We start from the raw sequence: 13,101 nt of genomic DNA on the forward strand, positions 1-13,101 counted from the left end.
ACAATGCGTTTCTAGATCAGAAGAAAGAGTTTAAGTCGATTTTGGTGAAGCACAGAGTGTCGTTGACCACTGATTGTTGGACATCAATCCAGAATATTAGTTATTTGTGTTTGACTGCACATTGGGTTGATGATAATTGGAAAATGGAGAAGAGAATTATCAACTTTATTCAAGTTCCTAGCCATAAAGGGGACTTGGTGGGGAAAGAGTTGATAAATTGTCTTAATGAGTGGGGTATCTCCTCAGTTTTTGCAGTGACGGTTGACAATGCCTCCTCAAATGACGTTGCTCTTAGAAAATTGAAGGGGCACTTGTTGGACAAAGACAATACCATTCCATTGAATGGCGAAATGTTTCATATGAGGTGTTCAGCTCATATTTTGAATTTGATAGTAAATGATGGGTTGAAAGAGTTGAATGATGCAATTTCAAGCATTCGAAATGCGGTGAGATATGTCCGGTCATCTCCAGCTAGACTGAAAATATTTAAAGAAAGTTGCAAGGATGCAAACATTGAATCAAAAGCCTTGTTATGCTTGGATGTGGTTACTAGGTGGAACTCCACCTACTTAATGTTAGAATCTGCTATAAAATTCAAGAAGGCTTTTGAGAATTTGGAAGCAGATGCGAACTACACAAAGTACTTTGATGAAGAAAGAATGGATGGCCCACCAACCAACCTAGACTGGGAAAAAGCAGTTGTATTTGTCGACTTTTTGAGGAGATTCTATGATCTTACTAATCGATTTAGTGGGTCATTATATGTCACATCCAATCTATTCCTTCCAGATATTTTGAAGGTTCAAGCTGATTTAACTACTATGGCTTCTAATCTTGATACTTTGTTAGGGGCTATGGCAGTTAGTATGAAACGAAAGTATGACAAGTACTGGGGAAGGATTGAGAAGCTGAATATGTTGACATTTATTGCCAATATCCTTGATCCAAGGTATAAATTAGAGGTTGTGAATCGTGGTTTTAAATTTGTGTACACTTCAAGTGAGGCTGAAAAAATGATAAAGTTGGTGACAAATACTTTGGCACAGCTATATGCTTTTTATAAACAACAACAACCATCTCAGTCATCTCAAGCTCAACCATCTCAATCTCAGTCTCAGCCATCTCAGCCTGTTATCAATTCCACTACAGAATCATTTCTTCAAGGGCAATTACAACTTAGTGATGATATTGAAGAAGATGATCTTGAATACTACTTGAGTGATCGTCGTGAGAAACTTGATCCTACCTTTGATATTCTACGATGGTGGAAACAGAATGGATTCAAGTATCCAATAGTTGCGCGCATGGCAAAAGATGTATTGGCTGTTCAGATGTCTACAGTAGCATCTGAATCAGCTTTTTCTACTGGGGGAAGAATCTTAGATTCATTTAGGAGTTCCTTATCTCCGAGGATGGTGGAGGCTTTGATTTGTTCTAAAAATTGGTATACTTGTGAGTCTGAAGAGCCTGTTGTGCTTCGACAATACATGGATGAGATTGATGGTTTAGAGGCATGTGAACAAGTTTTTCCAGGTATTTATTTACTTAATAGCTTATTCTAATTGAAATATTATATATATATATATATTTGTCAGGTGATGGCTCGTGTATTACCTATGTACCTGAGAATCTTGGCAGTGGGTCTGGGAGTGGGACCGATAAGAACAATTGAAATCTCAAGGTAACTAGTTGAATTCTAAGATTGTAGTTTAGTAGCTTTATTTCTCTAAAAAGTACCATGTAGCATGTGTTATATATACATTATAATTTTATTCTTTCTTTTGTCTTATGAGCAGGTGGTCATGGTTGCTTGATGCAGGCCATGAAATGAATGAATGCTGGATTTTGGATTGGACTTTGTTTTCTATCTATTCTTTTGAAATTTGAACTTAATTTATGTTGTAATGGACTATGGACTATGGACTTTAAGTTTAAACTTTAATCATGTGTTGAGATTTGTGGTTGTAGTCTTTTGGTTTTAAATTTTAATTGGGTTGTGTCTTGGATTGAACTAATAGATATTGGAGTATTAGACTTTTGATGATGTGTTGTGATTTGAGATTATGTTATGCTCTTATGGACTTTTAATTATGTTTCAAACTTTAAAATTTGTAAATGTAATTATGTTCTATATATTTATGTTTTAAAAACGCACAAAAATGGATTCCAACAATCCAAAATTTTTAATTTTTTAACTAAAACTAAAAAAATAAAAAATAAAAAAATAAAAAAAATCAATTCGGTTTGGTCGGTTTAACCGACCAAACCGCGGTCCAAAACGGTCGGTTTTTTTTTAAACTGGTTTGGTTCGGTCGGTTTTCGGATTGCACCAATCCGAACCGAAAACCGAATTCTGGATTTTTTGTTGTGAAAAAACCGCCCAAACCGACCGTTGCTCACCCCGAATCCAAATTATGTTCAAGACTCCTAGATGAGTCCATAACAAATCGATAGAACCTTCCCTTCATATGAATCTTGTTAGAAATTGATTTCTTCATGTATAAACTTTCAAGTTTAGACCACATACCAGAAATTGTTGTTTCATTAATTACTTGCCTCAGAACATTGTTTTCCAAGTGCATAACAATGGTGTATCTAGCCTTCTTTACCATTGTCTTTATGTCCTCTAACTTTAGGGTCTTCTGAGTTTCTGCCATTTTCTCTTCACCTTCAAGTGCAGAATCTAGGTTTTGATGAATCAATACTGCCATAAGCTTCTCCTTCCATAAACTGAAATCTCCTTTTCCGTCAAACTTTTCCAAGTCGTACCTGGTCGTTCCCATTCCTACCATTTTCTTGAATCTTCAAGAAACCCAACTTCTAATCAATAAATTATTCAAGCCTTCTCCTCTAGATTGAAGAACCTAGCTCTGATTTGTTGAAAAATTGAACAACAACAAAGCTTGAACTTGATCAATGTAGAGTCCAAGAACTTTACTTAGCTAGTTAGATAGTAGTATTATAGTAATAATAGTATTATCTTTATGACTGTGGATTTTTTGTTCAGACCGGGATTTATTTGGACACTCATAGTAGTACTTGTAGATTTTCTAAGTTTAACCTATAGTTTAAGAATATTAATTTTAACCTGAGGTTTGATTAATATGACTGATATTGAGGATAATATTTATTATACTATAAGGTTTAGATAAGAACCAATAAGATAATAGCACATGTTATGTATAGGTTTATTAATGATTAAGTATTTTGAGGATTAAATCTATTAAGGTTAAAATTTGAATACTCTAAGGTCAGTCAGCAGCTTTGAAAACGTTAGAGGGCTTAGTCAAGGCTGTTTACTCAATTCAAATTAAGCTAAAAATGTGTAATTTCGTGTTTAAATATTCAGCGTATGTCGATATATCGCAGCTATAGGGGCGATATATCGCAGCAAGAAGATACTAAAAACACGAAACGTTGCACGATTGCCTCGAGCATACTGGCCCAGGCGATATATCACCTACAGGGGGCGATATATCGCCTCTCTCAGCATATTTTGAAAGTTTTCAAAAACGTTCTCCATTCAAACCTTCAACCTCTTGATAAGTCCAGCATCTTTTTGAACGAGTCTTCAACCTCTGCTGAACGATAATTCAAATTATTTTCACTTAAAAAGCCATTATTTTTATTCAAGTTAAATGAAGATCTTTTCATTCCTAAACTCTATAATTAGGACCTAGTACCCCAGCCATTTATTCATCTATTACTCTAAGTTCAGAGGCTGCAAGTTGCTAGGTGAGTGTGAGAGTGTAAACACTTGGGTTGGGAATTATAAGCTTGATCACTATTAGCTTATCAAACACTTGGGGAAGTAAGGTTATTCACATTTCAGTTCAAGGTTTAGATTGGTCATATAAGTCTTCAAGGTATTTCCAAACTCTAGTCCATTTCTGTATTATGTTCTTTAAAATTCTCATAGTCTTCTACTCATTCTAACCTTATTCTTATTCTTGGTTAGGAAATCCAAGTTCTTAAGCACAAGGTTTTTGGTAAGTATATTTTGATAGCATAGTTCCTTCTTCACTTTCATCCTTTTTCTTCAATATACTCACCATATTATAAATGGTTTTTAGGAGTGTTCCAAGGTCCCAAATCAGTTCTCATATCCCGGTTGTTTTGGTAAGGAAAATAGGATAGGATTTATGTGTTATATGCTTTTATATGTTATCTTATGATTTTATGTTATGTAATATGTTATGTTAAGTATGATTGTAGACTTGGGCATATGACCTATATGACTAACAAGCCCCAAATAGATTATGGGCATATGACTTGCTTAGCTAGCAAGACCCCACTAATCTAATGGGCATATGACTTATTTAGTTTATGGGACCCCAAGTAATAATGGCCATTATAGTATGTATGTGACATAAGTGTTATGGTATGTTTTTATTATGAATTTTTATGTATATGGCTATATGTTAGATTTTCCTTGCTGGGCATTAGGCTCACTCATTTTTGTTTATATGTGCAGGAAAATAGTTTTAGTGGCGGGTAAGGTTCTTGGCAGCTTGGGGAATGTGTATTGAGGCGGAATGGATTCAAAGAGCCGAGAGTTTCGATTCGAGGATGTAGTTTTTGTTCTTATGGTTTTTATATGTATTTTTCCGCATTTTATTATGTAATCTCTTTTGTTAAATTATCATTATGTCATGTTTTGGTTTTAAAACAATGGGATCCCATATCCTAACTTCAATTTTATGTAAGTTTAACATTTCCTTTTTACAAGTTTTAATAAAGTTATAATCTTTTCACTTGTAAGTATTATTAAGGATTAGTGTCTAGGTATAGTTTTCGTTAATGGTCTAAAGTCTAGAGTAGTTGGGTCATTACAATCAATCACACTGCAGAAAACTAAATCAACACAAAAGATTTACCCTGGTTCAGCTCCAAGATTGGAACCTACATCCAGCAATGAGCTCGTCCATACACGAGTCCCCTTCAATCCATTACAAACTTGTAAGAACACTACAAACCCAGCCAAAGCAATTTGTCTTTGTCAACACTTAATCTCAGAACCCCTTTCATGAATATTTCTCTCAAAGCAAAACTCAAGTAAAGAAAAACCTCTCTCTTACTTTCTCTCTGTTTCTCTCTCTGAAAAAAAAAAACACACCTCACACTTGGTTCTAATAATAATAAGAAATAACAAAAAGCAGCCTTCTATAACTTAAGGTTGCAATTTACAAAAAAAAAAAAAAAAAAGGTAAGCACGTGCAAGTGCTCTAGAAAAAAACAAAAAATAGGACTGAAGGAAAAACTCAGTAAAAACAAATCTAAGGACAAACTGGGAAGATTGTTACTATGAGAATTAATACCACAAGTTGGATGGATGCGAAGCGATTGTTGGCAAAATTTAGGAATCAAGAAATTAGTAGATTCCATATATTTTTTTCCAAGCCACTTGCATTCCTATGACTCTAAGATATCATAAATTTCATTTATGGTATGTTTCCAAGACGCTACCCAATAAGTCAAAAGCAATAGGCTACAAGTTGGAGTTTATTACTTATTTTAGGATTGAGGTCTAATCTTAAACGACCATCGAGTGATGAATGATAAACTTCTATAATCTAACAGATCTTATATAAAAAAAGATGTTCTTTCATCGTGTCCATATCTTATACAATCTATATAATTCATGTCATCTCTATCTCTTTGTGTTATTATACTTAACAAATCGAATAAACTTATGTCTTTTTAAAATATAGATAGATCATGCACATAAAATTAATTAAATAAAGCTTTCACTTTATTTAGCGATTACAAATAATTTTGTAAGATTATTTTCAATTAAATTCTCTTGTATATACATCAACATGTATGTGCTTAATTCAATATTACAATAATAATATTGGAACTTTTTCAATAAATGGCATGTATGTAAACAAATACAATTATGAGTGAAAATACTATATTTATTTAAATAATTGTTTTTGTAAAACAGTGATTAATCTTTGTCTTTGCTCTAATTACATAATTAGTTAGAATTTCCCTTTTTATAATTATAGTGGTGTTGTACACGTTTTGTAACAAAATTCTGTTACACCTTGATATTGCTGAGCCAAGGCTCTATATATGTAACTTGTACCTCATTCTAAAATTCAAGGAATACAACTAGGGCTGCACATGGGTTGGGTTGGCCGGGTTGAGGACATTTGAATGAGCCAACCCAATTACATCGGGTTAGAGAATCATAACCCATTCAAAATATTTTTATTGTATAACCCAACCCTACTATTTACATTGTGGGTTGGGTTGGGTTGGTTGGGTTATACATAATTTTTAAATATTAAAAATTTAAAATTCTTATGAAATTTAATTTTCAAAATAAGTATTTCTTATCAGAATTTAGAAAAAAGTTGATCAAATTAAAACATGAAAACAAGAAAATTAAGTCTTGGTGGTTGAAATCTAAGTCTAACCACCCAAAACATTACAATCATCCAAACACAAGTCCTAAAGTTATTACAATCATCCATAACATAAGTCTAAAAAAATTCAACCAAAATAAAAAAAAAAATTGAATCTATCAATCAACAATGACAGTTTTGGTCTTCTCCTTTGATGTTGCCTTGGCCTTGGGTTTGTTTTCTTCTACAATTAAAAAACATAAGTTAAATAATTTATTGAAAAATAAATAAGCATAAAACAAAGAACACTATTATCAAATAAATCTATTTAGTTTATTTACCTTCTTCAAGAAACACATAAGATTGTATTTCATCCAAATACTCCACTGATTGAATTCCTTCATGACTCCCCTTCAACCAACTTTGAGTGCATACTAGTGCCTCCATCATTTTTGGACTCAAAGAACTCCTAAATGAGTCCAAAATACGTCCACTAGTACTAAACACAGATTCAGAAGCCACAGTAGACACAGGGATAGCAAGAACATCTTTAGCAATCATAGATAAAATCTTATACCTATTAGAATTATCCTTCCACCAAAGTAAGATATCAAATGAGGAAGTCATTGGATTGACTGGTTCTTCAGCCAAGTATCTGTCAACATCATTCATTTTCTCAGTCACAAACATTCATTGTTGTTGCAAATAATTTTCCAATAATCTCCTCCTATGAGTTTCTTTGCCATCACTCTTCGGTGGTAAGTCACTTTTGCTAACCTGAAAAAGAAATACAAACAACAACTCAACAAACAATAACATATTAAAATCAATGAAAATAAAAATAAAATCAGCAACTAACCTTATCACCATCACTCTCACCCTCAACATTATAACAATTGTACAATCGTTGAAGGATTTGTTCCACCTTGACAACAATCTTAGCAACGGTTTCAGCATCATAAACAGTCTCAAAACAATACTTCAAATACTTCAACTTATACCTTGGATCAAGCACAACAGCCAAAAACAACAAAGGATTGATGTTCTCTGAATTGCCCCAATATTTGTCATATTTCTTTTTCATACTAGCAGCCATGGTTGATAACAAAGGATCACTACTAGCAGTCAAATCACTCAATTGAGTGTGAATCTCACAAATCTCATGGTAGAAGTTGTTGGAAGTTACATGCAAGGTGCCACTAAATTTTAGAGTAACTTCATAAAAAGTGGAAAGAAATTTAACAAAAATCATAGCACTCTCCCAATCACTAGAACTAGGTAGTCCAATCTTTTTCTTCCCATTTTCATTTTCCATGAAGAAACTTAAAAATTTATCATCTTCCTCTTCATACCTTGCAAAAACTTTTTCAAATTTAAGAGCCACATTTAACATCATAAAAGTGGAATTCCACCTTGTAGGGACATCTAAAACCAGCCACCCCTTGTAATCAATTCTTTCCCTTTCCACACAAGCTTTAAATTTATGCAATCTTGCAGGAGATGACCGAATATATCTCACACAATTGCGAATGGCAGCAATTGAATCATGCATGTCTTTCAACCCATCATTCACAATTAGATTTATTATGTGAGCACCACACCTCAAATGCATAAACTCACCATCAAGAACAGACCCATTCCATGCATTAACACTCCTCTTTACATTACCAACAACTACATCATTAGCTGATGCATTATCAACAGTCACAGCAAAAATCTTTTCTACTCCCCAACCAAGCAAACAAGCTTCTATCACCTTACCAATAGTTTCACCCTTGTGATTAGAAATTTGACAAAAATTTATAATTCTTTTTTGCAAATGCCAATCACTATCAACATAGTGTGTAGTGAGACACATATAAGCCATTTGGGTGGAAGATGTCCAGCAATCAGTTGTTAAACATAATCTTTGGCCAACCTTGGTTAACTCCTTCTTCAACTTAACCCTCTCATCACAAAACAACTAGTAGATATCCCTAGTAACAGTCATTCTACTAGGGACAAGAAACTTGGGTTGCAACTCCTGAACAAACTCCCTAAAACCTTTACCTTCTACTACATTAAATGCTTGCTCATCCTTCACCACAAACTGAGCTAAGGCTTTTCGACATCTCTCCTTATTAAATGTCACAACCAACAAAATTCCCTCTCCATCATTAGCACTTTGAAATTAAAGCAATTTTTGTTTTTTATCAGCTACCCTATATGGATACTTCTTGCATTGGTTGTTTAAATTGACCCACAAACTACTTGTCCCAACTCTCCTACTATCACAAGCATAATCTTTCCCACAATAATTACAAATGCATCTAGGGTCTTTGGGATTCCCATCCTTCACTTTTGTAAAGTGATCCCAAACAGTAGAGTTCCTAGTTGGCTTTTTCCTAGATTTGGTTGGCTCATCATTGCCTTCTTTTTTGGGTGACTTAAGCTCAATAGGAGTTGTGTTTGTGGTGGTGTTTTGGGTAATGTTCGTGGTGGTGTTTGGGGTAGTATTTGTGGTATCAAGCACTTCACCTAATTGGGTGGAAGTTGGGGTAAGAAACTTATCCATCATTCCTATACATGTAAAAAAAATGCAAGCAATTATCAATTATAATTTACCACATACAACATATGAAAACAACTCACTAAGCAATATCATAATGAAACCAATCTTAATTAAAAAGAAAATAACAGCTAAGCAAAACATTTATGATACCAGTCAACAACTTTGTTGTGCGTGGCTTTGTTATACCTGAAAGGACAGAAAACTTTCCGATAAACCAGATCAACTATTTGTTGCAAGTCTAGAGCATACTTGTATAGATCTGCCTCTTACATCTGGTTTCCAGCCCATTCACTTAAGGTTCTGGATTTAAAATAGAATACTAATAGTCTAATACCCATTCTAATAAATAAAAAAACTGAGCAAGCATAATTAAAGCAATTCTAATCAAACAAAAACAACATATATATATATATGTTTTTATATTATGCTCAAAAGGGAAGGAAACTTACAGATACCTGTGTAGAGCTTGAATGCAGTTGGGAGAGCTCTCTGTTTAATAACCCACCAGATCAGATCTGAAAACAACCACATTTCCCTTTTCAATGCGACAAATGATCGAACACAAAAAAAGGTGCAGAAATGCTAAGATGGACAATAGTTCAAAACCAGAAACATTGAAACAAAGTTGTATCATGTAACTGTCATTTTCTCTCATAAAAAATAGTCTTAAGTTCTATAATAGATACAGAAAAAATGAACAATACCTGATAAATGTGATGAATCTTACAAACTCAGTACACATCAACTGCCACTTCCAAGACAAGAACTAAAAAACAGAGATGGCCTCAAGAACAGAGATGCAAACAACAACATTTCCCTCTTTCTGCCCAATTTAAAACAGAGATGCATTAGGTAAACCCACCAAGAAAACCAATGAACTAAAAAACTTTATAAGCAGAAAAATAAAAAGATGATCTATCTATATATATGTATATATATTTCAGCGAAATGGCCTCAAGAAAACGTTTTCAGCACAGCAACTTGCAATTATTGTGGGAATCGGCCATAAATATATATTGTTGTAAGCAAGAGCAAGTTGAGCAACTATATATGTATATGTATATATATTAATATATATATATGTATATATATATTGCAGGAGAGGAAAACGTTTTCAGCACAGCAAGAGCAAGTTGAGCAACTATATATGTATATGTATATATATTATATATATAGCAAGCAGGAGAGGAAAACGAATAGGCGGAGAGGAAAATTGCTTGTTTCACATATATGTATATATGTGTATATATATGTATATATAATATAACTTAACACTTACCAAGAGAAAACATGAGAGACGGCAGACACAGAGCCTCTGACTGGAATGGAAGAGATGAATTGAAGATTGAAGAACAGAGAGAGAGGGAGAGTAGCCGTTCTGCTGTTCAGTGAGTGTGCCTCCGAAAAATGAAATGAAATTTAGGAGGGTTAGGGTTAGGGATACACAGTTAGGTTGGGCTGGGTTGGCCCAAACAGGTTGAAGCCCGTGGCCCAAGCCGTACATGCTCGCCCTGTTCCTATAGGTACCGATTGGGCTTCGGCCTGATAAGAATCGGCCCAATTCAGTGTGGGTTGGGTTGGGTTTTCGGCCCACTACTATTTATGTGCAGCCCTAAATACAACACTACTTTTTCCTTCACTGTCATTCTCTCACATGGTATCAGGCCATTAACAGCAACATGGCTTCTTCTACGACAAACTCTGCCGACTCCACCCATCCTCCCTTATCACCACCTCCACCTTCAAAGGACTCCTCTCCCAACCCTACCGTACAGACACATGTCCCCACTTCTGTGCCTTTTTCTCTTCCCTCTTCTTAGACTCCTTCTCTTCCCTCGTTACCCTTTGTAAATCAACCTTTAGGTGTTAAATTAGATGAGAATAACTTTGTTGTCTGGAAGACTCAACTCTTGAATATTTTCATTGCAAACAGCCTTGAATCTTTTCTTGATGGCTCATACCCTTGTCCTTCTCCCTTCACTGATACAACCTACACTCACCCAAACCTAGATTCTCAACAATGGCATCGATACAACAAACTTGTTATGAGCTGGATCTACGCCTCTATTCATGAGTCAATGCTTGGACAAATCGTGGGATACACCACAGCTTCTCAAATATGGCTTGCCCTTGAACAAATATACTCCTCTGCTGCTTTTTCTCACATTTCTGAGCTTCGCACCAAGCTCCAGACCATTAAGAAAGATGGTCTCACTGCTATGGCATATATATAACTTTTTCACACAGCTTGCAATAACTTGGCCTCAGTTGGTGAACCTGTTTCTCATATTGATCAACTTCTGTATTTTTTGCAGGGTTTGGGTTGTGAATATAACTCTTTTGTTGACTCCATTCATATCTGAGTTCCCAAACCTTCCATTGAGGAGCTCTACCACCTCTTCCTGACTTGTGATGCCCGTCTAGAGCGACAACTCTCTATTGCTTCCTTGAGCTCCCTTCATGCCAATATAGTCGTTTTACCAACCCACCAGAAAAAACATAAACCATTTCACTCACCATTCTCTCATTCCTCTCCTCACCCTAATACTCGATCTCACTCTCGACCGCACACAGCTCCTCGGCCTCCCTTTGAGTCTCCGAAACCATCATGGCCTTCTCCTTCCCCTCCATCCTCTTCGAGACCATCATATCGACCCTGTTGCTAGATATGCCTCAAGCCCGACCATACCGCCAATGTTTGTTATCATCGCAACAACCTTCAATATCACCCTCCTCCACCCCTCTCATAAATTATAACACCACTGCCTCTCCTTGTAACGCCCCAACTCCAGGGACCGCTACAGTGCACATTACAAACAGTGCTAAACTCACTAATCGAGTCGTTTGGCCAAAAACGTGTAACTAAGCATGATTAGTGGTTTAGGGGTTAAAAACTTTGGTTAAGATATAACGTTTCACTAGAACGTTTACTGTATACATTGGGATCCCAAAAAAAATATAATTTCAGAGTTTATTACAAGAAAGTGTTTACAACAGGCCGTTCTAAGTGGCAAAACAGGGTTCAGCCCTAGTTCCACTTTCAAACCTCGCCCAAGTATTGGTCGAGCAGCTGCATATGTACACGTCATCACCTAAGCTCTCCAACTCAAGGATGGTCCACCTTCCTTTTGCCTTTACCTGCACCACAAAGCACCCGTGAGCCGAAGCCCAGCAAGAAAACTCATATGCTCATAAATGGTCATATCATGATATCAAACCATATCTGGCATGCCTAGCAAACGTAGCTTTACTCAAGCATGCAAATGACCTCAAACAATGCTGGGGTATCCAGGATAAGAAATCCTGGCCTTCTGATTGGAGGACTATCAAGTCAATCCTAATCAGATGAGTGTCGCAACACTTGAGGTTCTGATAAACCACGCTGAGTGACCGACAAGCAGGTCACTAATTCAAATGGAGGAGTGGTTGTTAGGTAAGCCACCAGCCCCAACAGGTTCTGGTAAACCATACTGAGTGATTGACAAGAAAGTCACTAATTCAAATGGAAGAGTGGCTGCTAGGTAAGCCACTAGCCTTCAATAGGTTCTGGTAAACCATACTGAGTAACCGACAAGCGAGTCATTAGATCAAATGGAAGAGTGGCTGCTAGTTAAGCCACTAGCCTTCAAGCGCTTATAATGTTCATCGACCCTGAGGTCGGTCCGGCATTAATGCTCTTTGAGTCATTCAATGCAGATAGTTGATTAGATCTAATCTCTGTTGGCTTGCGTGATACACGCTAAGGCCGTTCTGACTAATGAGTCAGTGCAACGTGACCAGTGCCCAGTACCACTGCCGAACCTGACTAATGAGTCACAGCTTCACAGTTGATACTAGCACCTTTGCCAAATCTGACTAATTAGTCAGTACCATGCACAGGTAAGCAATGCTATCAATGTGTATCATATGCCAATTATCCAAGAATAGGGCATTCAACATGCTTACTAAACAGTTGCTAGCATAATTATGATCATGCACAAACACAGAGACTCAAGCTCTGACCAATCTCATATTCATCGTTCATGGCATGCCCTAATCACATGTTTCTCGTGCATCACATGCATCACACTTAATCATCCAGCATGCCTCAATAATAACCATATGCAAATGGGCAAAATTGCCAAGCATACATTATGCTATCAATGTTCACATTCAACATCCAACATGCATCAATCACAGCCATGCATGTCACATATG

This window comes from Humulus lupulus, chromosome 9, assembly GCF_963169125.1.
Source record: "Humulus lupulus chromosome 9, drHumLupu1.1, whole genome shotgun sequence".
NCBI classification, from domain to species: domain Eukaryota; kingdom Viridiplantae; phylum Streptophyta; class Magnoliopsida; order Rosales; family Cannabaceae; genus Humulus; species Humulus lupulus.